Below are 25,209 nucleotides of genomic sequence, written 5' to 3'. Positions count from 1 at the left end.
CTGAAGAAAGACAAGATTAGTAAGAGACTTAGAAAGGTAAGGGATGGAGCTGAATGTTCCCTACTGCTAAGCCTCCTTTGCATTTCACCATGCCAGTTCAAACCAGTTCTGTTGGTAGAAGACTCTGGCTGCTGCTTTCATCACTATGGCAACCTGCACCAGAAACAGGGGTGACACTTGTAGATCTTTTTGGATATTCTTCTCCTGGGCATTGAGGTTTTAGTCTGAATCACGTTTAAGAAGATACATGCTGTGTTTATTTGGCTGTGGTTTGCTAGCAGGGTTAAGCAATAATATTTTAAATCACTTTTCCTTTGTGTGAGCTGTTTTCCTTTTCTAAAGGTGGGCTTTGAATTCAAATATCATAATAGTTATATTTTGGCAAACATTAAGAAAGACTGAAAAAACATCAATTAAAAATGGCAGTGTATTTCTAAAATGATCAGAAACTGGGGACCAGACTAATTTGTCTTATTCTAGCATCCAAGCCACACGCTGGGGGACACAGATTACATGGGTACATTTGCATTAGCAGTGCTATTTTGTGGTAACATTATGGATAGTCCTAGGTTTATTTTTAGGAAACACCAGGGGGGAAAGCTTGTATTCTTCAAAGACAGCTGGAAACATTAAAAGCTTTTAAAACAATAAAAGAGAGGAAATGAATTACTGAGCTATCTCATAAATATTAGTGACCTATCACTATCCCATATCTGATCTGGCAGACAGATGGTGCAGAATTACTTGGCCAGCTCATCCCTATTGCTCTGCTGCAATATTAACCATATACGTGCTTCTGGATTGTATCCAATCATACTTGCTTTATAGCATACATAGTATTAATAAATAAACAGAATATAGATTTTTGAAAGCCAAGGTTATAGTTCAAAATCCTTGATTTTTTAAAATAAAGTTGAATATTTATATTATCTTTTTATATACTGGTATGTAATGAATAATTACAGTTATGATCATAGTATACCTAGCATGATTCATGATTTTTCCTCTAATTTTTGTAACATTGTTTAAAGCAGCTTCTTGCTAGAAATGAGAGAGTTATAGAGTTTAATTCTGCTTTTCCTAATTAGACAAGTATCAGTCAAAATTCAGGTTATATCACCTGTAGAAGTAATTATCTTTTGATTCATGGACCTTATGAATATTTACCTTTTCATTCTGCTATATTTAGAAGATATAATTAATGGAATAAAGTCCAGTGGGTGTGTAAATCCGAGCAGAGGCAGAGAGAACAGGAGGAGGGCAACGTAACTAAGAATAAAAGAGATGGAAACAGATAAGAGTTTGCCAAATATAAGTGGTAATGTTAATATTTGGTTGCAAAGATACTGCTTAGTTAAGTTTTTTCTCTGCAGGAAGCAAAGAGGATGGAGAGCTTTTAGAAAGGTAGTTAGCAAGGTTTCAACCAACCAACAAGGGAGAGAGAGATTATTGCTCTCACCAGGGAAGGAAATGCCACATTAATTGATCATAGGGGAGATCAAAGCTTGAAAAACTGAAGGGAAACATGGGCAGGATCAGATAAGGCTAGAGAGAGGAGATGGAAAGATCAAGTAAGGTATTCAGAATCTGAGAATGAAAAAAATGTTACAGATATTATCAGAACCAGATGTGAGTTTTGGAGCATCTTGCCAATTAAATGGGGAAATTTAATTTCTGTGTTAAATTCTGTCCTTCAAAAGCACTGTGTCTTTAAGATTTGTCAATCTTCATTGAATGGAGAGAGCCAAAGCAGTTTTGCAAGGTGTGTGTGTGTGTGTGTGTGTGTGTGTGTGTGTGTGTGAGAGAGAGAGAGAGAGAGAGAGAGAGAGAGAGAGAGAGAGAGAGAGAGAGAGAGAAACTTAGAGTATAAATTTGCATAAGTGTACACTAAAGAAAGAATTGCAATTAGTTAGCAATCTCTGTTGAACACCCAGCTGGCTTTCATAAGGTGGGATTAACCACCACCTTAACCACGAGACCAAACTGGAAGTCTTAGAAGTTGTCAGATGTGGCCTCAGCCTCAGAACAGATTTGTGATTCTTTAAATTAGGGAGGCTGAACTTGTAGCCCAGGGTAATGTACAGCTCCCAAATTTTAGCTGTGGTTCCAAGAATCTTCCTGAAACTCTCACTGGAATAAAAAATGTAATGCAGTAGAATTTTAGAATTTTAGAATTTTTATTAGAATTTGTAGGCCGCCCTTTTCCCTGAGGGGACTCAGGGCGGCTCACACAAAAACTGGGAAAGGGGAATACAGACAGTAGGACAAAACATGTAATAAAATAGCAAGCAACAAACACTCATCATTCGGGCGGGTAACTATCCTATCCCCAGGCCTGACGGGCGAGCCAGTTCTTCAAGGCTATGCGGAAGGCCTGGACGGTGGAGAGGGTACGAATCTCCACGGGGAGCTCGTTCCAAAGGGTCGGGGCTACTGCTGAGAAGGCCCTCCTCCTTGTAGTTGCCAGCCGACACTGGCTGGCCGATGGAATACGGAGGAGGCCTAATCTATGAGATCTTATCGGTCGTAGGGATGTAATTGGCAGAAGGCGGTCTCTCAAGTATCCAGATCCACTGCCATGTAGGGCTTTATGGGTGATTAATAGCACCTTGAAGCGCATCCGGAGATCAACAGGTAGCCAGCGCAGCTCGCGGAGGATAGGTGTTATGCGGGTGAATCGGGGTGCACCCGCAATCACTCGCGCGGCTGCATTCTGCACTAGCTGAAGTCGCCGGATGCTCCTCAAGGGCAGCCCCATGTAGAGCACATTGCAGTATTCCAGCCTAGAGGTCACAAGGGCCCGAGTGACTGTTGTGAGAGCCTCCCGATTCAGGTAGGGTCGCAACTGGCGCACCAGGCGAACCTGGGCGAATGCCCCCCTGGTCACAGCCGTTAAGTGGTGGTCAAATGACAGCTGTGGATCCAGGAGGACTCCCAAGTTGCGAACCCTCTCTGAGGGGTATAAAATTTGACCCCCCAGCCTGAGTGGTGGAATAATAGCCAAATCTTTGGGAGGGAAACACAACAGCCACTCGGTCTTTTCTGGGTTGAGCACAAGCTTGTTCACCCTCATCCAGTCCATAACGGCCTCAAGACCCCGGCTCATCACGTCAACCGCTTCATTGATTTGGCACGGGGCGGACAGATACAATTGAGTATCGTCCGCATATTGATGGTATCTAATCCCGTGCCTGCGGATGATCTCTCCCAGCGGTTTCATGTAGATGTTGAATAGTAGGGGGGATAAGACCGAACCCTGAGGCACCCCATAATTTAGGGGCCTAGGGGACGATCTCTGCCCCCCCACTAACACCGACTGCGACCTGTCCGAGAGGTAGGAGGAGAACCACCGTAACACGGTGCCTCCCACTCCCACCTCCCGCAGTCGTCGCAGAAGGATACCATGGTCGATGGTATCGAAAGCCGCTGAGAGGTCAAGGAGGACCAGGATGGAGGAACGTCCTTCATCTCTGGCTCTCCAGAGATCATCCATCAATGCGACCAAAGCGGTTTCTGTGCTGTAACCGGGCCTGAAGCCTGACTGGAAGGGGTCTAGGTAGTTTGCTTCCTCCAAGGACCGTTGGAGCTGGAAGGCCACCACCTTCTCAACAACCTTCCCCAGGAAGGGAAGGTTGGAGACTGGACGATAGCTATTAAGAACAGCTGGATCCAAGGATGGTTTCTTCAGGAGGGGTCTCACCACCGCCGCTTTCAGTGCGGCGGGGAAGTTCCCCTCCCGAAGGGAGGCGGTCACAACCGCCTGGATCCAGCCTCGTGTCACCTCACTGCAGTTAGTAACCAGCCATGAGGGACACGGATCCAGAACGCAGGTGGAAGTACTTACAGCTCTCATGGCCTTGTCCACATCCCCGGGGGTAACGTAAAAAAATGTAACGTAACGTAAAAAATGTAATGCAGTATAAGGGAAAATTATTAAATGTATGTCAAATAATGTCAATTGTAATTAAGGTTGACTAGAAGCGCTTCATGATCCTCCTCTGAAATAGGATTTTTCCCCAGACCCTCTCAAAATGTTTTCGGTTCAGAGGATTTACTTTTGGAAACCACAGGATTGCTCTTCGAATGGTTGTGCCTGGGAGGCTATTCCCTCATGCTCCAGAGGGAAAAGACATATTCTGGAGTTTTCAGGAACATTCAGTTTCCAATCATCAAATGTTACACATCTCTAAATGAATGTACCTTTTGTGGGTCCCTGTTCACTTCTTTATCCTGACTCTACTTTATTATTGACAGTTGGTTGTTTTATAGCTCAAGCATATTCCTCTGACAACAATTCTGTACTGTTTAAATACAGGCTGCTTGCAAGGAGAACATTAGGGAAAACATGAAGACATGCAAGTGTACTCCGTAGACTCTGATTATTACAGAATCAATCTCCACGTCTATCTGCAAACTTAAGTACTTGCCTTCCTACCTAGCAATTTGGGGAAGGATATTCTAGAGCAGCAGCCTCCAACCTTTTGGGCCCCAGGGACTGGTTCTGTGGAGAGAGGTTTTTCCGTGGACTGGAGAGGACCTGGTTTTCTGTGCTGCCTGCATTCCATGGATGGAGCTTTGCTTGTTTGCATGGCCCAGTTTCTAGGATGCCTCGAACCGGTGCCAGTCCAGGGACGGGGTCTTGGAGACCTCTGTTCTAGAGGGCTAGTATTCCTGGTTCAGAAGTAAAGAAAAAAAAAAGAAACTGAATCATTATTTAATTCTATGGACACATAGTAAACTTATTGTATTAATGAAGATCTGTCTAAAATATTTTGGATGAATAATTTTGATTTATTTTTTCCTTGTAGTCAATAGCAGTAGCAACAACAACGGACTAAGACCATCTTCATTAATACAGTAAGTACTCAGTTCTTCAGGATCTTAAAAATGTTCAAGTTACTGTTTTTGCAAAGAATCTTGCAATATTACAGTATGTCTAACACAAAACAATGTGTCAGCTAGATAGTTTAATCATGTTAAAATTAAAAACATTAAAACATTAACCCTGGTGTCCACAAAACAAGATACAAAAGTGCTCTTGATGTTCTTTTGAAAATGAGACTCTTTCATCAAAATTGAATTGTCTAGAAGATGTTACCCATTCCTGAATTCTGCTGGATTTGTGAAAACACCATAAAAAACCACCAATCTACTGTAGGAAGTTATCCCTTTCCCAGAAAAATGAAATATCCTAGGAAATATTGAAAAGGCAAAATATTATATTTCTATGGATATAAAAAGCCCCGCAAGCCCCTCCCTCAACCCTTCTTCTTCTTCTTCACCCAACACCTGGAAGCATGTGATCACCTTTTTCCCCAGGACCTCAAGCCATGCGGTCCTGCCCGCCATTAAAACATTAAACCATCTTTCTAAGCAGCCTCCATGCCTCCAGTGTCTTTTTCCCCACTTGGAGCTGAACCCAGAAGGACATTTCTTCCAACACTACTCATCTCCGGTAATGAGCAAGCATATTTTGCACTTGCCAATTGATCACTTTTAGCTCTTTTAAGTAGGTGTGGTTAATATAACCAGGACATTACTAGGGCAATAAAGTATATTCTTATATCTGCTGTTGAAATTTGAATTTAATGACTTGTAACAAACTAGAGTTTGTAACTGCTTTTTGATCTGATTATTGGTAATCACTAAACACTATTTGAAAAATGCTAGCTTAATATTGTGTACGTATGTATTTGTGAGCATTTTAATCATAAGATTCAATATTCTTCTATACAACATGGTTTCTACTCTATAGTACTTTTCACATATTATTGTATCTGTTATTCCTCCCCATTTCCTTCCTTCTCTTAGAGCCTAGGAGTATGATCTATTCTATTTTTAAATTGAGAAGACAATTGATTGGGCTATGGAATGGAATTGAGAAATTCTAATTATCCCTTGATACTTTAATTTGGGGAAAAATAACACCTAGTTAAGACTGAATCTGTATGAAAATTTCTTCACAAGAGGAACATTTAACATAATCAAATTGTGATAATGGCAATGACAGAAGATGAAAAGATTTATCATGGTAGGAGAAAAATCCTCATATCCTCAATGGCATATGGCTTCCCAAGGCTGATGACATCACTTCCTCCAATACAAAGATTTTCATTTTTAGAATGACCCGGAAAGAGGGCCACCATTTATCCTCAAGGTTTTGGCATCCTAGGCCAGCCTCTAGCCTAAAGCTCACCGTTTTGTATCTCCAGATACTAAAGGTAGAGCATCAGCCTAGAGACTGGGTTGCTTGACAAGATATGTGCATTAAAATGGGAGTCTGTGCTCTTCTATGTACTCACAGTATATTATTTGGCCTCGCTACCACTGAAGTCAAAGCTACAGAGAATTGCATAGTCATATGATTAAACTCATGGAAACTACTTTTTTTGCCCTCTGAAATTCTTCATTTTGGCTTCAGTAGGTTTTATCTCTGAAAGCATATTACTATTTTAAAACTGTGTTTTTGAAATAATGATGGAAGTCAGTGTTGGTAGTTAAGCAAAGTTTTGTAAGTAGGATGCCACATATAAATGATTTTCAACGTTAACATTTCATCATTGATATTTCAGCCATTTACCTACTTTCTCCTGATAGCACCATGAATTCTAATCCTGCCTTATGCATGAAGCCAGCTGGGTGACCTTGAGCCAATCAATTTCTCTTCATTCTTATAAAAGAGGCAATGGCAATCCACTTCTGGAAAATCTTGCCAAGAAAATGGCAGGCTCTTCTCCAGACAGTCTCCTAGAATCGGACGTGACTGAACACAAGAATGACTGACTGAATGATTGATTGACTGACTGAGTGCTTATGTGTGCATAGTGCGTATTCTTTATATTAATAGCTTATACTTAAGGGCAGTTAGTATTTCTCTTTAGGGCTTGCTGACGCATGCATTGTGAAGTATATGTTTTGTAGATATTCAAATTAGCAAATCATTCAGTCTATCCAAATATTATTACTAAGCAGAAGGCAAACAATGTGACCAGCCTCCAGAAGCTTCAAATAATAGACCTGATACATCTTCTAACATCCGAATGGTAATATTTGGGTAGATGGTGCAGTAAATTTTATATGCTATAATAGAAAAATGACATGCCTGGGTTCGTTCGTTCATTCATTCATTCATTCATTCATTCATTCATTCTACAAGGCTAAATGATCAAGTCTTTTCTTATTATTGGTAGCATTCCAAAGTAATATTTAACAGACATTATTTATACGATTAATCTTACTATTTAGGGACCAGATCATTTCTTTTAGGAAAGGCTTCCATTATAAAGAAATAAAATGCAGAAATCCTCTTCCATTAGATTTATATCTTCTCTATATATTTTTTCTTTCTTGCCTCTCAAAAGATTTTCTTTATAGTCTTTGCAAGATAGACAGACATTTTAACATTGGTTAAAATGTGTTACTGTCTTAAAGGTTATTAGATTTATTAAAATGCATTTAGTATGAAGAAATTAGTCACAGAACATTGGGAAAGCTTGAAGGCTTTCACCTGGGACCAGACTCTTGGAGCAAAAATTTCCATTATAACAAACTGTTCCTGTGCAGAGTTAATAATCACAGACCTGAATTAAAAACATTCAATGAGATTGTTGGCCATAAGACTAATCTTCAATGTGGAAACTCTAGGACAGGGGTGCCAAACTCAAGGCCCATGGGCTGGATCGATCCTGCAGGGTGCTTAGATCTGGGCCGTGGGGTCACCCTCGAAACAGGGAAGGACCAGTCTGCAGTGCATCTGCCAGTGAAAACAGAGCTTGGGACAGCCACAAAGCCCTCCCGAGTTCCATTTTCGCTAGCAGAGGGTTGCAGGAAACCATCACAGCTTAAAATGGAACTTGGGAGCCTGATTTCGCTGGCAGAGCAGTTGGACCCCACAGGCACCCCCGACACGAGTGACATCAAGCTGGCCATTCCCACCCTGGCCACTCCCATCCCAGCCACCTGAGGTCAAACACAATCCTGATGCATCCCTCAATGATATCGAGTTTGACATCCCTGCTCTATGATGTTGCTACATTTCATGCATACGTACTTTATTGTACAAAAATAAGAACCATTTAGTTGGTCCAGAGTGAAAGAGAGTAGGTAGTTATGGGTATGTTTTCTTATGACCATTTAATACTGCTACAACCTAAGCTACTCCAATTCCCAATAGATTTCTGCATGTGATTCAAGGGACTGGTTATTACCTTGAAAACACTATATGGCATAGGACTGGATCACTTGAAGGACTGTGCCTCCCAAGAACATCCCTCCACCCCAAATGCTCCACATTCCTTCTTTAAAGCTTGTCATTTAATGGGACCTAGGAAATCTTTTCTATAATTGCCCCTGCTCTCTAGAAAGATCCCCTATAGATACACAGACCCCAAGTCTTCTCACCTTCAGAAAAGTTGTTAAGATCTGACTTTCCACCCAGACATTTGGGGCCAATTAAATGGGAATCCCTTTTTGATTTTTTTTAATGTGCTTGGTTGGCATTTTATGTGTGGTATTTATGTGGTATTTATTCCCTCCTTTGATTTATTATTGTTCTTATGTTATATGCCACCCAAAGTGGATGAAGTGGGTAATCATATGTTTTATAATAATTATATTTTATCATGTATTTTATTTGAATTATATTACATTATGGACATTCATTTAATTATTGCGTGTTTTAATGACAATAGCAATAGAAGTTAGACTTATATACCACTTCATAGGGCTTTCAGCCCTCTCTAAGCGATTTACAGAGTCAGCATATTGCCCACAACAACAATCCAGGTCCTCATTTTACCCACCTCGGAAGGATGGAAGGCTGAGTCAACCCTGAGCCGGTGAGATTTGAACAGCCGAACTGCAGAACTGCAGTCAGCTGAAGTAGCCTGCAGTGCTGCATTTAACTACTGCGCCACCTTGGCTCTGAGAAAAAGTGATGGGAATTTTCCCATGTATGAAGATGATTTCACAGCATTAATTTTAAAGGCTAAACTCACTTCCATACTTGAGGATATAATTTTTGTTGTTCTGGATTAACATCATGGTCCAGTTGCTCCACACTATCAAGAAACATTGACTTTTGTACATTTGATTATACCAAATGGCCAGTGGTATGAGAAAAGCATGAGTAGAGATAGCAAGGATGGGACTCCTTCTTTATTCTCCATCTCTCTATTGCTGTATTCCTAACTGGAGAATTGTAAGGATTACTTTATCCTTCTCTCCAATATGAGACAGAAAACATATGCTTTCTCTCATAGAATATTACTCTCTCATATAAAATTTATTTCTCCTTTTGGAGCTCATGACACAGTACTCTTAATAAGCTTTGTTCTGCTTACCAACATATATTATAATAAATTGAAACGAATAATTGCCAGCTGAGGAGAATGACAGTTATATGATTTTCAATCTTGTCAATTGTTCTGATTTTTCCAAAATTCAACAATCACATATCTACAAACTATATGGATACCAAGTTGTACACTTTCCTATTAATTATCAAAAAAGTGGGAAATGCTCTTTGTATTTTGAAATCAGCAGTGATAGGAACAATTGTGGATCAATTAAAATGCTTCTGCTGATTTTGAGAATGAAAAGGATAGTGGTGGGTTAATATCAACAGTCCCACTTAAGTAAAATACTTCTGAATAAGCACCATGTTAGAAATGAATAAATTTTGCAAATCTATATGTACAAAAATCTGTAAATCTCTGTATATCAGGACTGTAAATGAAAGGAAAGTATCTCAAAATAATGATAAATATGTGTAGTCCTTGGTCTACAAGGGCAGTTGGGTCCAGGGCTGCCATTGCTAAAAGTTGTGGTAATAAAGTATGATGTAATGTGGTGGCATCACTTAGTGATGGCCACCCTGGCCATTTCTGTTGCTGTTGCAATCCCAAGGATGCACAAATTGTTAAGCAGCAAGAGGCCAGGTAAAGAGTGCAGGATTACCTTGGAAAGGGGTAGACGCTGGGAAACCTAGTAGAGGCCACACACAGGTTGGGAAGTGCTGTGGCAGAAGAAAAAACATTGGCAATTTATCAGACAACCAATTTACTAGACAAGTTAACAAGCTGACTTTGCAATTGAACTGGCTTGTGGAAAGCCAGCAAAGAAGGTTGCAAATGGTGACCATATGACCACATCTACATCATGATCATGTGACTATGGAGTGCCACAGCAGTCGGAACTTATGTTCCATCACACATCATTTTTCAGCACCACTATAACTGAACAAATAAACAGAGAAATACCAACATATGAAGTAGACCCAACATTTCAGCCAAATACTGAAGAAATTAGCAATACAAAATACAATATGGAATTCTCCTATTCAGCCAGCTGCTGTTTCATACTTTTACCAAGTTTGAGGTACCCAAACCTATTAAGTTTTTTCCTTCAGGTCTTTTGGGCTATCCAAGCAGTGTTTGTTATTATTTGTGAATAATAATGTGTGAACAAAGCAACTTTCTCTCATTTAAAATATTTACTAAATTCACTATCAACCCATACCATTTTAGAAGCTAAGAAGAAACTCTATGAATGCTAACCTTCAACTCTAAAGTTTGGGGCAGGGGTTATAGACTAAGAGACAGACTAATGGTGTTTTCCGGTACTAGCACTGTGAATTAAATTGAAGGCTTACATGTTTAATACATGGCAATTCTTTCATCAATATTTCTGTGTAGTGAGGTTCATTTGCAATGAAATTCATTTGCAATGAAATTCATTTGCAATGCGATTTTCCCCCTTTGCCCTTACTTTTCTCCCAAACATATTGGAGCTATTGTCCTTAATGGAACATGAAAGAATGTGAATTTAATTTCGTTAATAGATACTGATTTTATGAAATCACTAGTGCTATTTATTAGAAGACACTATACAGTTATTCCATTTTTCCCTTTTTCTTTTCTTCCTTTTATTGCTTATGTGATAATAAAAGAGAAGATGCAATAGAAGGTTGCAAATACAAGATAGTATCTTTTGGATGAAACTAAATAAATTCTATAATTGAGACCTAGTGAAAAGGATCATTGTCATCACTTATTTTACTAATTATTTGATTGCATTTATTTACTTCTATAATGGTTAATAATAGCATCAGTAAAAACATACATTTCTATTTCACTTACGTTGCAAAATATATATTTTGAAAGAATATAAGAAATAAGTGGTACAGATAGGGAAACGAAAGGGAAAAAAATGGATGGATAAATTACAAATTAAAATACATGACTAATATATTTTAAAACATCATTAGAAACTTATAGTATTATAAGTTATTTTATATCAATTTATTTTTAATATTAATTATTTTATCATAAAACTAAAATACAAAACATATAGAGAAAGAAACACCTACACACATATATGAAAAAGCAATCAACATGTTGAACTAATCATTAAACTAATCTTCAAATCCCTCTGTTAACCATCTGTTATTATATTTATTGTGTAGAAAATCCACAAATGGTTTCCACTCTCTTATAAAGTTCTCTAATTCATTGTCTCTAATCAAAGCAGTTAATTTTGCCCTCTCTGCCAATTCAGTCAATTTCAAAATCCATTCTTCAACAATCAACATTCTTTTTTCTTTCCAGTGTTTGGCATGTACAATCCTAGAAGCCATCGGAAGGAATAGCCATATCAATTTTCTAATAAACCATGTATATAGTAAATAATGCATTAAATTAGTACAATAAATTATGCATCAAATGAATATACAAATTCTAAAACCCAAATTTTGGTTATAGCATAATTCCATATATAAGATTATAATTCAAAAATATTTCCCAATCAGAATTAAATTCTATGTCATATTTATTTTTAAAGAAATATTCTAGATACTGAGGTCTACTCCCATAATGTAGTTAGACTTCTTTCAAAGAAAGAATCAAAAATCTTTTTAATAAAAACACCACATGTGAAACTAGGATCCAATGTACTTGTTTCATTTCTAACATTTTTTGGAAAAAGAAATATTAGTTTTAGCAGTCAAGACTGGAATAATGCACCAATGATAAAACATCTTACAGCAATTCTAAGTATAATGTTTGAAATAAATTTGATATTCTTCCTTTGAATTCCCCGCTGTTGCATCTCTGACTTATTCATATTCTAAATTTTGGTTATAGCATAATTCCATATATAAGTTTTCTGGGAGGTTTTATCTATCTATCTATCTATCTATCTATCTATCTATCTATCTATCTATCTATCTATCTATCTATCTATCTATCTATCATCTATCTATCTTTTTATTTATTTATTATTTTTTAGAACTTCTCAACCCAATGAGATAATATTAACTTCAGCGATGATGTTAAACTTATTGCAGGAGGAAACATGATTGAAAACTCAGAACAGCTACAGAGAGAGCACAACTACAAAACATTATCACAAAATTACATTTCTTCTTACTTTTTTCTGTCCTGGCATTTCCTGTTTTTTTTTTTAAACAGCTTGGTAGAAGGAAATTCAGCAGGGCACTCTATCATAGGAGCTGTTTTTACATTTTAGAGGAAGTAATAAACTGTTGACAAAAAAACAATTTGATTTCCTTTCCTTGCACAGATCGAGTATTTAATTATGCTTCTTAATTTGCAGGAAGTATGATAAGATAATAAAATCCATACTATTGATCAAAATGTTTCTATCAAAAACATATGAAACAGAAACACAGATGGCAACAGATTAACCGAGTTTACCTGGAATAACATGTTCTTTCTATTTGTGGGAATTTGATATAATTGACTTAAAAATAAAGCTCTCAATTGAGCAAGTGGGCATTTGTATTTTTTTCAATATAGATTTTTACATTTTATATCTGGTTTGTTTTTTATATTGTAGTTTTTAATCTTATTGTTGGACACTGCTTGGAGTCGCTTATGGTGAGGTGGGTAGTTATAAAAATTGATAAATAAATAATCTAGATTTCTATGAAACAAGCAGTGTTTTCGGGAAAACAACTATTGCAGGTTGTGGGCTTGAAGGGAATTAGGCTGCAGAACTAGACAGATATTGAAACTAGTATAATTGTTAAATGAACCTTAAAGGTTTGTCTAAAATTTGGGTTTTCTTATACAAGATGCTAAGTTTGAAATCCCTCTGTTTTAAGGAATGTACAAAATGTCAGCATCCGCTCTTGCCAGCATATGAATTCTCTATGCTCCATCTGTTGTTGTTCCTGGTTTTTCCTCAGCAAACAGAAAATGTGTCTGCCTCCAGCATAATGGAAGAGTTGAACAACCTCCATCGGTGGAAAGGATTTTAACACTTCTGAAAGACCTTGCCAAGAAAACTGCAGGAACTTGTCCATGCAGTCTCTGAGAATCAAACACAATTGGACAGAAGAAAAATATTATACAGTATATTATCACTATATATCATGTAGCATTTTATACATTATGGCACTATGATATTCTTTATGGCATGATCATTTTTTGTGCTATATCTCACTTTAAAAATTAGATGAAAACTAATTAGAAAGAAAAAAGCAATCACTAAACATGGAAGAATACTAGACTTTTAATGCTTCCCACCATAGATCTTCTATCCCACACATTTTGGGTGTGGAATAGACTTGAATGTAGATACTATCCCACCACAAAGCTTGTGTACAGTTTAATAAAGTATGAGAAATGCTTATATAAAAAACGAGACTGAAATATGCAAGATTATAACTAAACAGCTTATGGCCAGGCAAGCAGCAATAGAACAAACCAGTAATTGGTTCCATAGACGTTACAGTGGGAAGAGGAGGGGTTGAAAAGGATGAGAGAGCACGGTTGCCTAGTTACAAAGTCCATTTCAGCATTTATTCTCCTATCTTCAGTCCCTGCACATGGAAACAAATCTACCATTATTCAGGAACGTTGCATAGTTACAACCTGCATGACATTCCTAATAATAAAATTTAAAAACCTTATAATAAAAAGAAATTACAGCTGCTGCACCATCTAAATGCAGCCTTAGGCTGATACAATGATCATATCTTTGTTGCAGGTACACAACTGTAATTGCAAGAGTGTTTCAATAAAACATTCTCAGTAACTTCAGCAAAATTAAATTGCTGATATTCATTTAATAAAAACATTTACATACTGCTTTCCCTAATCTATGTCAATGTGAGTTGTATTCAGATCGAAGCCTGGTAATAAAACAATTAAACAAATTAATATAAACAGTAAAATGGCAGGTGCTCCTTGAATTTCTGTGAACGGAAGCCTTCCAAACAGTAGGCCTCACCACTGAGAAGGCCAAACTGTGAGAAGACAAGCCAACAATCTACAATTCATGGAAGTCACAACTGGATCTTCCTGAATTATCTTAATTCAGGTTTATAAGCACCAAAACTGTCTCTTGGTATCTTGGGTTCAAGTTATTTATGGATTTTTATACTCAGTACAGATGTAGTTTGCCATAGTAGGAACCACTTAGCTATCCTAGGTATTTTATAAGAAGAGTACTCAACTCCTCTGCTTGTAATAAAATTCCGTATACCACTAGCCTTGAAATTTTAGGCCTGGATAACCTTGAACTACACCGTCTATGTTCCGACCTGAGTTTAGTGCACAAGATAATCTGCCATAACTGTTAATGACTACCTTTACTTCAACTGCAATAACACAAGGGCTATCAATAGATACAAACTAAATGTAATCTGTTCTAATCTTGATTGCAGGAAAAACGATTTCCCCAATAGAGTAGTAAATGTGTGGAACACCTTACCCAATCCTGTTGTTAATTCCTCTAACCCTGGGGTGAGTTCCAGCAGGTTCTCATAGGTTCTGGACAACTGATAGTGGAAATTATGAGTAGTTCAAAGAACCAGCAAATATCACCTCTGAATGGCCCCAGAGTAGGGTGGAAATGGAGATTTTGCAGTTTCTTTCCCCTACCACATCCACCAAGCCATGCCCACAGAACTAGTAGTAAAACAATTTGAATTTCACCACTGCTCTAACCCCCATACCTTTTACCTTAAACTGTCTACCGTGGACCTTCTTAAGAAGTCCCTAAGGGGCAGGGGTGAAGTTTACTACTGGTTCAGTTTGCCTGAACTGGTAGTATAAAATGCTACTGGTTTGCAGAACTGTTAGTAAAAAATACTAAAAAAAGTTTTATAAAAAGTTCCAACAATCGCACATTGCACAGCCAAAAACGGGGGTGGGTGGGGGTGGGGTGGGGTGTGCTAGGCCAAAAATGGTGGGGTGGGGGACCGTTTTTGCTCCCAGTAGGCTTCCTAGGCCTGAGTGAGGGGTGCTGAGAAAGAAAGAAGGAAAGAAAGAGACAGAGACAGAGAAAGAAAGAAGGGAGAAAGAAAGAGAAAGAAAGAAAAAAGAGAGGAAGGGAAGGAGAGAAAAAGGAGAGGAAGGAAGGACGACAAACCTGGCAGTAGAAGCAGAACCGGTGGTAAAAAAAAATAGATTTCACCATAGCTAAGGGGGCGTGCATAAGCACATCAGTGTGCTTACCGTCCCTTTCCTACTGTCCCCATTTCTATGTACTCTTTTTATGTGTTTATGGCTATGTTTTGCTTATTTATATCCATTTATGTGTCATTTTTAATGTTTTCATACTTGTTTCCTTTACTTGTTGACAAATAAAGTAAATAAATAAATAAATCTTCTAGTCACATTCTACACCAAAGGAATAGGCTGTTCCTTGTTGAATGTGCTACAGTTTCTGGTAGAATAGCCATGTATAATATTTTACACAAGGTAATGCTTCTTTCTAAAGTACAACGAATAACTTTTAATGGTACACACATTTATATACTTTTAACTATTATAAAAAAAACCTTCATGTTAAAACAAACAAGTCTAACTTCCAAAATAAATGAACAGCTAAAATAGAAAAAGAATATACAAAATGAAGTATAATGAAAAAAAAAGACACAACTCAATTCCATTACTCTGAGTGCTTGCAAGAAAAATTGGAAGCTGAAAGAGATATTTTTGATTTTCACATTTCATTTTTAAGGAGTTATAATGCATCTGTTAGTTGATGAAACTGTTATATCAGTGTAATATTCTCTTTTTATTGTGTTAGCATATTGTTTAATAAAACATTAATATCACACCATTGAAATGTTCCATATAGATCAATGGATTTATCAATATTTTAATTATGTATTTTTATTAATTTTCATTTTCATTTTTCTGGGAGAGGGCTGGGTGATAACTTCCTACAAGTTGAGCCAGATCTTTGGGGAAAGACCAAAACCACAATAGTCCTTGAAAAGTGTGGTAGATGGGAAACCAAATCGGCAGAAGCACAGCTGCAAAGTGACTTGTACAATGCACTCAAAAGCCTGGGGATAAGCTGTCTCCCCATTGTTGGCCCCATAGCCATGGATGTAGAAATCATAGGGTCACCCTCCTTGTGCATCAAATGTTATCAGGAACTGGCATTCCTGTAGGGTCACTGTCAGAAAAACAATGCCCATCCGAAATATACCTTGCCCCTAGGAAGACACTCGTGGACATAAAATTAACCCACAATATGTCTCTATCTGCTCACAACCTCTTCCAACAGAAGGTTACTTTCTTGCTTCTGCCCGTCCTCGTTTTAACTGTTGGGAGGGGAATTTGCCTACTGGAAGATGCCCAAGGCCATTTCAGCCACCCCAATTCCCCATTTGGCTCTCGATTCAATTCACCATGGGATTTTGTGTTCATTTCCCCCCTGGAAACACCAGTTCCCACGATCTCCCTGAAGGTCCAGTCCTCAGGGATAAGCAAGTGAACCCTAACCAAGAAGCTCCATTACAGCCCCTAACTGGTATGTTCCTGGCAGTAACCTTACAGGTCTGGACTAATGAAAGGAACCTCTGAGCCCATGCCTTCTCCATGAACATATGTGTTTGTGTAGGAGAAAATGGAGTTGTCTTCTTATGTGGGAAAAGTGTGTATGTGTATCTATGCTTACCAACTGGACTGGAACGTGTACCTGATACACCTCCTCCCCAAAATGGATGTGGTAAGCGGGGAACAGGCTCTCCCTGTACCTCTAATGGGACATGTGTGTGTAGGAGAAAATGGAGTTGTCTTCTTATGTGGGAAAAGTGTGTATCTATGCTTACCTTCCAACTGGACTGGAACGTGTACCTGATACACCTCCTCCCCAAAATGGATGTGGTAAGCGGGGAACAGGCTCTCCCTGTACCTCTAATGGGACATGTTCAGAAAAGGGTGCCGCTCTTAATCCCACTGTTAGCGATCCTGGGAATAGGGACAGCAGTTGGAACAGGTGTGGGTGGAATAACACACTCCATCACACAGTTTAGACAGCTGTCAGAGGAATTTCAAGAAAGCTTAAACAAAATTGCTGGCACCTTGGTTGAGGTCCAAGATCAAATAGACTCCTTGGCAGCAGTGGTTTTACAAAACCGGTGTGCCATAGACCTCTTAATTGCTGAGAAAGATGGGCTGTGTGTATTCTGGGAGAAGACTGCTGTTTCTATATGAATAAATCAGGTGTGGTCCGAGGAGTAGCCAAAGAATTGTGGGACTGGGCATCCTCAATTGGACAGAGGCTGCAAGGTGCAGACGCATGGTTCTCAGAGACTGGTTGGATTAAACAAATGCTATTTCTACTGCTATGCGGGATCACAAGCCTAGCCTTTCTTCTTGCATAATATCCCTACTCAGGCAACTAGTTATGAGGTCAGTAAAGGAAATACAGGTTGAAAAGGAATTAGTTTTGATGGAAGGATTGACCATAGGATTGCCCCAAATCCCTATGATGAAGATGAGATCTCAGACACTGGCCCGTATGTTCAACTTGCACCCTTGGGAATGGAGAGAATGCCTTCAGAGGATAAGCTCTAATAATTATTCTATATGTATTACCTGTCTCTTTTCTTTCTCGCTGTTATATATTATTCTGTATGCTTGCGTTGCTGATGAAAAACTTTGTAATAGGCTAGACCCAATTGTAGCTAAAAATAAAATCTAGAAGGGGGGGATAAAGCAGGATAAAATGTGAATTAAAATATAAAAGTGAGACGTGGCAGAAAGAAAATATAAAGACCTGCTTTTAAGACGTATACAAAAACAAGAAATGTCAAAAGCCCAAACCCACAGAGTTCAACTAAAGTTCATACAAAGCCACGTAGCCATTACCTGTGGCCCAAGACAAAAGGAAAAGTAAGACAGTATCTACTCATAAGGCTTCTCTTCTCAAGATAACCAATAAGAAATGGGTTAAGTGTTTCCATGTTGTGCTGCTTTTGAGAACGTATAAGAATGCGTGCTTCCATGAGAAAGGTTGTTCAGAAGTTGCATGCTAGCCTTTGACTAACTTTTCTGAACTTGGCTGCCAATAAACTTCTCCTTGATCCCGAGAAGTCTAAGTCCTGTCATTTTCTGCAACACTACGGAATCCTTGATAGGTACCATGTGACTACTCACAAGTCTCTGAAACACCTTTTTCCTTCGATTCTTAAGATTCTTACTACACAACTGGAGTGTGTATATGCATGCCTGTTCAAAGGAAATCAGGGACAAAATCTCCATCTCCATCCCTATATTATGTGAATAAGCCTGGACTAATATTTTATAATGTGGTTTTTCCCCACTCTTGGAATTTAATGTGGAACAGCCCAGCTCATACAAACTCAGTAAATATTCACATTTTAATGAAGACTGAACTGTGCTGCTATTCAGATTCTTCATCAATTGCATTTATAGTAACTTATGATCTATGACTACAAATGAATCTAATTTTTTTAGAATATGAATAAGTATATAAATTGTACAATCACTGTCAAAGTATGTAATCACTGAGGCAGATTTTATTTGAGGAGGCTTTTATTTGAGTTTGGCAATATATATATCATGCATTTCCTCCAAAAGTTCAAGACAACATATGAGTAACAATGCTTTTTCTGTTTTTTTTCCTCCCACACCAACTTTATGCAGAAGATTTTTCTGAGAGGCAGTACCTTATCCAAAAACAGTACATTAGTTTCTATGATTCTTTGAACCAATGTGTGATCCCAAACTTATACAATCAAATATCTGGAAACCTAGTATAATCAATGAATTTTAATTAGTGATAACCTATGAGGAAGCTTAAAAGCAGTTTACTTCAGTTACTTCATTCTGCCATTACTTCACTTGTTAGCTCACAGAAAAGTCACAAAATCCATATTATTTACATTGAGTGGACAAGAAACTGCTATGGAATTCTAACATATAAAGTTCTTAGACTCCATTTTTTTCCTGAACTGAATGAATGAGATTGAAAACAATAGCAGCCTCCAAGAAAAGTATTAAAATTCTTGGAAATACAATTTCAATTCAGTTTAACCTTAAAACATGAAACAAATATTTCGTCTTCTTCTGGAGTGTAGCTGTTGTTTTAATAGATAGTATTATTGAGAGAAAGTGAATGACGAAAGGCTACCTGGCTTTCTGCCTATGGCAGAACTAGAACTCATAGCTTTAATCATTATCACCAAGGAGGCTCTTTAAGTACTATAAACAAATGAGTTCCTCAGACTTCAGTCTGGTTCCCACATTATAAGGGACATCCAGTTTGTTTGTATGTAAGTGTGTGTGTGTGTGTGTGTGTGTGTGTGTGTGTATGTGTGTATCACTTACTCTCTGAAAAAATATTGTGGTGGTAAGACACCCCTAAAGCCCCTCAGGGGTGTGTGTTCTGTTAAGATACAGACTGTTGTGCCTTAAAATGGCTTCTACTGTGCAACATAGTGGAGTTGCCATGGTAATGGCTTCACAGTGCTCCACAGTGCTCCACAAGGGGGCTCCCTCTGGTAAGGGGGAAAATCCAAGATTTGGTCAGGACATTTTCCCCATATAAATAAATACCCGGGTAATGCCTGGTTATCGGCTAGTTTAAATATAAAGCCCTTGGTAGAGCTTTACTGCTTTAAAGTAAAGCACTGTACTTGGAATAGACTAACAGTCAAGATATGATGACTGTTGAGTGGTAAGATTTAACAGGTACCAGCCTCATTAAAGTATTTTTAATTAGCTGTAGTTTCTGAGTAATCCTCTGAGTATGAAGAGCACTATAATATTCTAATTAGGAAATCACAGTAGCTATTAACTCTGTTGAGAAGCAGCCCCTCATTTCAGATTGACATTATTCTTTTTGCATTATTTTAAAGTACATTTATTCTATGGGTATCCAAAGACAAGAAGATAGATAAAAGAACTTTTTACAAATCTCATTCATGTTTTCTTGATTAGATTCAGATATACAGCAAATGTCTCTAGCAAATGTCTCTAGCATTAGGTTTATTTACAAGAATGCTGATCAGTGTCCATTAGTCCATTAGTTCTAGTAATGACTGCAGTCCAGTGCTTTGGAAAAGTAATTTGCAGTAAGAATATCCTGAGAGTTTGAAGGGAGAGATGAGAAACAGTCTTTGTGGTTTGTGACTCAACATTTTGTAACTTGCTTTACATCAGCCATTTTAAGGAGAGGAAGGTGCTCCCATCACAGTCATTTTCTGACAACTCACAAGACATGTTCTTAAAATTTCAGCTGCTGGACCAAAGGTTTACCATGCTTGCCCTTAGGGTGGGCAATTGTAGATTGTAGAAGTTTATTTATATGCCGCCCTTTTCGCTGGGGGGACTCAGGGCGGCTCACAACCCAAAGGGGAGGGGGAGACAAACTTTTAACATATAAGACAATACATAATTAAAAACACAACATTCATACCATTCGGGCGGGTTACAGTCTTAGCCCCAGGCCTGACGGGATAGCCAGATTCTGAGGGCTGTGCGGAAGGTCTGGAGGGTGGTGAGGGTACGAATCTCCACGGGGAGATCGTTCCATAGGGTCGGAGCTGCCACCGAGAAGGCTCTCCTCCGCGTAGTTGCCAGTCGGCATTGACCGGCAGATGGAACTCGGAGGAGGCCTAATCGATGAGATCTAATAGGTCGCGTGGAGGTAATTGGCAGTAGGCGGTCTCTCAAGTACCCAGATCCACTACCATGTAGGGCTTTATGGGTGACAATTGAGGTGGATGTCATTTATGGGTGACAATTGAGGTGGATGTCATCTAAGACAACTTTTTAAAACTAAATTTTGTGCTATTAAGCTACTTTCAACATATGCTGCAACTACATATTTATTAGTTTGTATCCTACATTTATTTCTATTTCTATTTATTAAATTTATAGGCCGCCCAATCCCGGAGGACTCCGGGATTATTTTTACAAATAATGTAAGGTGGCAAACATATCCAACATACCTTCCTTCTCCTGTTTCTCCCATAACAACAACCCTGTGATGTAGATTACTTCTCCAGGCATCCCAGTTGCAGCTCAATTCATATTTATTACTGCAAATCGATCCATTGTTAGCATACTGTATTTATTTCCCTGCTTCAAAGATAAGTGAATTGTATTAAACAATATTAGATAGAAAGTATAACAATCCATGCTGGTGTACCAGAAATTATGACGTTCTTATAATACTCTAAAGACCTTTCCTCATCTGTACCTAACAATGGCACCAAAGCATTATGAGAAAACATTTTGGTAGCTATCTGTGAGGATTCAAGATGAAGCAAGCTGGGCAGCAAACAAATTGAATAAATTAAAATAAAATAAAATAGACAGAAGAGATATAAAAGAAAGCAAGCCTCTAGTTTTCCTGATCGCTAGGCCATCTCCCTTGTTGTACTTAATACAGTCAGAAAAGTTCAGATGTCTTTTTCTTTAAATCTTGATATTCTTTAGATTATAATCCTAGCTGGGTCCACAAGACCTATGCAAGCAGCACTGATACACTCTGAATAGGTGCCTTGAAGTGGATCAAAAAAGATTGATTCAATTTTGGGCTGTGCATCAGTTCAGTTAGATGAAGCACTGTGACTCAGTGCTTGTAGTCCTGGTGTCAACGTGATTGCTTTAACATAGCTTAGCTTTCAATAAGTTCAAGGCACTGTTTTATTTTGGAGAACACCCTTAAAGGGATGCATCAATCATGGCATCAATGTAAGGTCCTCCTGAGGCCTTCCAGAGCCCTTTAAAGAAGTGTAGAACATCCAATCATCCGAACCAATGAGAACTGGCATCTAAATCGACCACTAGCTAATTGTCCTCAGAGCCTGCCAATAGGTTCCAACTCCCAGACCTTCAAATAATAAATTAACATAAATATTTTAATCTCTCCTCAATTAACATTCTGTAAAATAACTTGTTAGATTTTCCTCCTTTTGCTGTCCCACAATCCTTTTAGATGCTTAGTGGTTTGCAAAGAAATTCTGTATAATAGGCTGTTTTATAGGAAAGAGGAGGTGGCACTAAAAAAAGCATTAATTCTGAAAAAGAGCAAACTAATGCTGTGTAGCTGGCATCATCATAAACATATGTTGCTCTCAAACATGTTTCCAAGTGCAAATATATTTACTAATGGCATAGCATAGCATTGATTGCTAGTCCGTTTTCAAGTCCCTGCTTGTCACTGCTGTCTCTTTATAAGATATTAGCGCACATGTGATTGCATACACACACTCTGACTGGGATGGAGATAATGAAGAATTTAAGACAAAGAATAATGACAATATTAAGGTGACCTAGCAGCATCTACTTTTTTAGGCTATGTTCCCCCCACCTTCATCTTCAATTAATATTAAACAGAATCCATATAGGAACTAAATAAATAAAACATATGGAAAAAATACCCAACACTGAACCCGGGCTAACTGTTGCATCTGATGATTCCTGACAGTTAGAACAATTAATCAATGGAGCAACTTGCCTCCAGAGGTTGTGAATGCTCCAACACTGGGTGTTTTTAAGAAGATGTTGGATATCCATTTGTCTGAAGTAGTGTAGGGTTTCCTGCCTGAGAAGAGTGTTGGACTAGAAGACCTCCAAGGTCCCTTCCAACTCTGCTATTCTGATTCCATATTCAAACAATCCTTTTAATTGCTGATCATTTACTAATGTAGTGGAGAACTAGAAACAATATTCTTGGAAATACCATCAATTAACAGTTGTCAGTTACCCTTGTCATAATTCTTACATTTACTATGTAGCATTTTATGTGAAAATGAGGCCCATTTCTTTCTCTTTTTAAATGACTTCTTTGCTTCTTTATAAAGTAGATTTTTTCCAAAGTAGCCTGCAGGGAAGGAGCAAGGAGAAGCAAGCAACGTCACAACACTGTCTATGCCTGTGATGTGCCTTTGTTTGTGAAAGAGCAAGAATTCCACAGATTGACTCTGCTGGAAATCACAGTGTGATTTTTTTTTTCAAAAAAGGAGAACTCTAGCTTGTTTTTTTTTTAAACTCACTGTCTGTGAAATCAATATTTGGCATCATGTCTCCATGAAATGTACTAAATAAACAAATGAAAAAACAATCTTGCCTCTGAAAATCTACTAAAACTGGATTAGATTCATTTCAGTCTCAATTTTGCTTGCTATTCCCTGCTAATCTTGCTGGAAAAAAATACAGCATTTCCTTGTCAAGTCTAAATAGATCTAGATCAGCAAATGAAACCTTCCAGCCTGAGGGGACAATCAAGTTTGTCCATCTCATTAAATTGTACTTCTGAAGAAATTGGGACACACCCATGAAAATGGGGGGGGGGGGAAATGTACGGAAATGTGTGCAAGCAACACTAGGCTCACTAAAGCTGTTTTCCCATCCCCATTCCCAGTGGCTCTATCCCTGTGATACTGAGAATACTGGTTGAGCAGGCACAAAATTGGAATGATCCTAGAGGCAATGCAGCAGAAATCACCTTTATTGCCGCAAGGATTAGTTCTTTATATTCATAAACAATTAAATGTCTTTTTGTACATTGTGGATTTGCAGCTAAACAGAAGAGTAGGGAGGATTTAATTTGGGGACACTAGCTTGTCTCCTGGCAACAGCTTTCCTGTGTCTCAACAATTAATTCCAGATTTATATGGTTTAGTTAGCATAAAACTGCTGATGTTAACCCTTTGTATTCAGTTACTGGGTTCTGAAAACTTGCTGTTTTAAGTTCCTTGATCTTAAAATAACGATCCTTACCTAGTGATATATCAGTTAACCCCTCAGTAGGGCAAAATAAAATTTCTCTTCATGAATCCAGGCAAAACTGCAGGGCTACCTGTTTCAGGTTTATTAACAGAATGAGCTCATATTTAGACATTTGCTTGCTTGCAAAAGAAGCTTTTTATCATGCAGTTTTCCTGAATGTCCTTTCTCTATTTTCACACTCATTTCCTTATTTTTTCCCTCCAAGAAATTCTGGTAAACAGAAGGGTTGAAAAAGAATAAAGAACTATCTGCAGTGACGTGCAGTTAGGTGAGGCAAGTGAGGCACAGCCTCACCTCTCATCATGAAAAGAAAAAAATTGTGAAAGGAAAAAATAAATCAAATGCTTGACTTATCTATTGATCTGTACCATAAAGTTATTTTCCATTTAACTTCACCAGTTTTACATTATTTGGTATTAAAATTGCAGAATGTTCACATTTACCATTCAACTAGTCAGGCAAGAGCTTCCGGTGAGGCTGCAGTGAGCTCAACCTCTCAGACGAAAGCTGAGCTGAGCTAGCTGCTGCCTCACCGTGGATGACTCTGCTTAACTGTTTAAAAAAGTGTCTAAAAAGCACCCTCTACTTTGAGGCAGGAGAGTATGATATAAACTTAATGTAGCTCAGAAAAAAATAGTTCTTTTTCATGTAGCTCCTGAAAAAACCCTTTCATAAAGGTTAAATGAGCTAACATATCTCCACCTCTCAGAAGACATGCCCTAAAAAGTTTGTGTGTGAGATGTATGTGTGCACCTACAGTGTCACATACATAAATCCTCTTTAAATTCTCCCAACATCTTGCAGCAGAATGTTCCCCACAAATATGAATTAATTGTTGGTCATTCAGTGTTAGACCAATAATACACAACGCTTGTCAGTTGCATCGCTGAAAATCTGCTATCTTCTTGGCATCATCATCGTTATCTGGATTCCAAGCAGTTACATCCGGTGGATTCTGTACAGCATCCCATAAACCTTTCCTATGCAGGAGTAGACTGCACTTCATAGACCAGGAAACATACTTTGTTCCATCCAACACGGTTATCATCGATAGGCTTGTTGATGGGTCGCTCCCCATTTTTTCCAGGATAGTAACAATTACTAATGAAAACAGCTGTCTGTATGCGGAATTGCGTATCAACACCAACTCCCCTTTAGCTACGTCTGGTATAACCTGGGC

General features: G+C 38.2%; 1 long non-coding RNA gene across 1 annotated transcript; it reads left to right on the top strand.

Annotated features, from left to right (window-relative positions):
• LOC148043592 (uncharacterized) lies at positions 1-12,459 on the top strand. Its single transcript, XR_015697988.1, has 3 exons — positions 1-36; positions 4,809-4,857; positions 12,286-12,459. It is a non-coding gene; the product is annotated as an uncharacterized LOC148043592 (long non-coding RNA).
• Positions 12,460-25,209: the final 12,750 nt, after the last annotated feature.

This window comes from Thamnophis sirtalis, unplaced genomic scaffold, assembly GCF_051295495.1.
Source record: "Thamnophis sirtalis isolate CommonGarterSnake01/CBP01778 unplaced genomic scaffold, rThaSir2_p1.2 scaffold_11, whole genome shotgun sequence".
NCBI classification, from domain to species: Eukaryota; Metazoa; Chordata; class Lepidosauria; order Squamata; family Natricidae; genus Thamnophis; species Thamnophis sirtalis.
The sequence above is the reverse complement of the archived record's forward strand: the minus strand, read 5'-3'. Positions and strand labels throughout refer to the sequence as shown.